At 35.0% G+C, this 3572-nt stretch overlaps 1 long non-coding RNA gene across 3 annotated transcripts; it reads right to left on the bottom strand.

Annotated features, from left to right (window-relative positions):
- Positions 1–323: 323 nt before the first annotated feature.
- LOC309492878 lies at positions 324–2887 on the bottom strand. Of its 3 annotated transcripts, XR_014203735.1 has the most exons (4): positions 2580–2887; positions 2395–2467; positions 2027–2083; positions 324–1530 (listed from the first exon to the last, which is right to left on the bottom strand). It is a non-coding gene; the product is annotated as an uncharacterized lncRNA (long non-coding RNA). The 3 variants fall into 3 exon arrangements; XR_014203736.1 differs by lacking the exon at positions 2395–2467; XR_014203737.1 differs by lacking the exon at positions 2395–2467 and having other exon boundaries at positions 324–1379.
- Positions 2888–3572: the final 685 nt, after the last annotated feature.

The following is a 3572-nucleotide window of genomic DNA, read 5'->3' as shown; positions in this document are numbered from 1 at the left end:
AAAGATACAAAAACATGGTACAAGATACCCTGTATACCACACTGTAAAAATAAAAGGTGCCTGGAGGAACCTTTTGGGGTTCTTCACTTTGCCACACCGGCGGAACCGTCTGTAGATCCTCTAGGCACCCTTTAAAAAGGGGCGGTTCTCTGAGGAACCACACAGGTTTCCTGAGGAACTCTTATATAAGGCACTGTGTGGAACCACTGTGGGTGCCTCCAGGAACCAAATTTCAATTTTATTTTATTTGTATTAAATTAATTTCATGTTGTTACTATGGTTCCCACCATTAACTTCTATTATAATAAACAAACTGAACCAAATACAAAATAAGAATTGTTTATTACATATTTTAGATCCATTTTAATACATACACTTCCATGCACTTGAAAAAAAAAGCTAGTAATAGATTAATATCAATGAATACACACACACACAAAAAATAGTATAATACATAAGTAACATGAATAATCAACCATGTGTATACAATAGGCTACACAAGAAAAGACATCTCAACAAAATGCATGGAAAACACATGTTCCATGTAATAAATCAATGTAAAAAATTACAATTTTGACTAATTAAAAATGTCCATCTTCACTTAATTTTAAAACGTGTTTCAGTCCGCTTGTTAAGTCTGACGTCACTGTTTCCAAGTCCAAAAGCTCTATCAGATGCCAAAAACAAACAACAAACAGTGCTAATATACACTCATTGTGCTGTAATATTCCTGAAAATTAGGATCCTAACCTTTATCTCTATTCCGAAATCTCAGATGGTTAGTTATTCAGCTATTTTGAATCATAAAATGTTGAAGTCTGGGATGCCGTGAGACTGGAGACTGAAATGTACACTATGCCTTTTGAAAAGCTTAAATGTGTGACTTGAATCAACAGTTCCCATAAATGGTTGTTGAGTATTCTCAATATCTAGAAACAAGATAGAGGAAGTAGAAGTAGAGGCTTCGACCCGGAAACAGTATTCCTTATGTCACAGCAAGCAGAAAACATTTTCCATTTTAACAGAGTTAAGGTGCAGTAAAATGATCTGTTGTTCTGTGAATGTTCACTGGTGAATTCAGTCATTTCAATAAGAATCCACACGATCAGCAATTTTGTCTTTTTGCCTGTGTAATTTCACGAAATTCACAAATGTGATGCACCTTTACTCGCTGCAACATAAAATGCAATCAATTATAAAATCTTCACAAGGGACACGTGAGGTACTTAACGAGTTAGAAAAGTGAAAAGGTGCATCAGCTTCATTTTCTGTTTGCTTTTCCTCTTTTCTGGTGGATGGTCCAGGCACTTCAGTGATTTTCAGGTCTACAGGAGGATTTTTATTCTTGATCAAACTTGTATTTCAGCTTACCGAGATCCCTGCAAAGTACAAAATTTACTGTTAGTAAGGTTATTAAAGTTATTAAATAATTTCCTCAGCCTTGTGACGTTCCAAACCTGTTTGACTTTCTGTCTGTGGAACCCGAAAGCAGATCTCAGGCATAATGCAACCCGTCACCATTCAATATCACTGCATGAAACACAAGCATACATTTTTTTTGTAATTCATTCAAACTATTCTTATGTACACTTGTCTAGTTCAATTCAATGCAACAATTTATGTAAAAAATAGTTAAGCTCCAAAAATGTCCCAGAAAAGATCCTAAAAATAGTCAATGAGTTCACAACTCATGTGTTATTATGGGTTGTGTTGTAAGTCTTCTGAAGTCATATAATAGCTTTTTCCTTTTTTTTGTCGAAAAAGACTAAACTTTAAGTTATAATTCAGGGTTCAAATGTCTTATATTCAAATGCATATGATTAAGGTATAGCCTATAAAAAATGCATAGCATTATTAGCTCCAAACCTGTGATATAATTTTTCTGAGTAACATGAATGAGATTTGAGAGCATGAGGGAAGATTTTCAGAGAATAACTGATTAAAAAAGTACACAGTCAAACAGTACAATTTCACACAGAGAAAGTTCATAGTAATAAAGTACGTGCATGTGGTGCAGGTAACTTACTGTAATTCAATGTTGCCTCTGAAATGTTCAGATTATTTTAGAAATGTACTGGTTGTTCTGGGGAAACAAAAGAACAAAGCTGATTATTCACAACATAATATTTATTGACCAGTAAATGGCTTTAAAATGGTATTTGAGAGAATGAGGGCACATGTAGTAAGTAAAGTTAGGCTAAACAAAAACAGACCAAACTATATTAACCTGCTTTTGTTATTCATAACAAACGCCAATGAGGACAGCAGGAATCAGCTACATTAGTTAGGCTATCTCAGCAATTTGAAGACACAGTTTTACAGAATATTTTGAATTGAATGACTAAATCAATCTAAGACAATAAGTCAATAATTTCCATTTGTTCATTAACTTACGTTAGATCAACGTAGTTAGCATCGCGGCTAAAACCTTCATAACAGATACTGTGCAATAAACGAGTGGTAAACACTGTAAAAAAGTAGTAATGTATAATCAATTTAGTTTATATATATGTGTGTGTTTGAATATATTATATAGTGAGTAGACTCTGTATTTATATTTATTTGGCGAGTTTACAAACCTTGTAACGGAGAGCCGATCAAACGGCGGAAGCTTTGATGAGAGGACGGAGCCGTTACCCGATGACGTCGATCAGCTGAGCTTTGTTGCGCGCGAGCAGCGCGAGGATCACTGACGCGACGACAGCAGAGGAATAGCAGCAGTTTCGTGACAGAATAAAACTTTTCTCCTCCTAGTTCTTCTTCTTCAAATAATAATTTATGAAGAAGTAGGTAAAAATTATTATTTTATTACTATTATTTATTCAATAATAATTAATGAATTCTTCTTATTAATATTATTATAATTTAGTGTTGTTGTTTAAGGTTTAAATTAATCAACAAAATAGGCCAATAGATACTAAATAAATGTAAGCTACCCAGGTGAAAAAGACGTAGGCTACTGTTAAATGTATTAAAAATGCATTAAAGTATATTTGTATTGTAGGCCTACTAAAACACACTCAAGTACATTTTTAATAGTACGTCTTTTTTCACCTGGGTATGTAGGCTATACTGAATCAAACTTAAGTAGCCTATAATAATAATAGGATAATAATATTCTCATTCTGGCCTCACAGAACCATTGGGTTCCTCCAGATGCTGGCTTTAACATAAGAGATCTTCCAGGAACCACTTAAATGTTAAAAGATCTTCCAATAACCCTTTTATCGCATTCAAGTTCCTCTATTTTCCCCCAAAGCACTTCAAGGTCTTATGGTAATGAAAAGGTGTTTTCCTTGAGTTCCTTGAGTTCCTTGAGTATCCGACAGGATATTTGAGGCTCCTTTAGTTTTTACAGTGCACCCGTGACACAGAAGCTTTTCTTAGACCCACTGTGTCACCAACAGCATTCAGAAAAGTTCCTGTTGCATAAAATCTCAACGCATTGCAAACCGGCGGCACCATTCGGCGTCTGTCCGCGGCGTCCAGCAACGGCTCAGGACCTTGTTCAAAATCCTGCCGCGCCACAGAGCGCCATTTACATTTTGTCTCAAATCGTCGTTAATGTATAT

This window comes from Leuciscus leuciscus, assembly GCF_965113295.1.
Source record: "Leuciscus leuciscus genome assembly, chromosome: 2".
Classification (NCBI taxonomy): domain Eukaryota; kingdom Metazoa; phylum Chordata; class Actinopteri; order Cypriniformes; family Leuciscidae; genus Leuciscus; species Leuciscus leuciscus.
The sequence above is the reverse complement of the archived record's forward strand: the minus strand, read 5'-3'. Positions and strand labels throughout refer to the sequence as shown.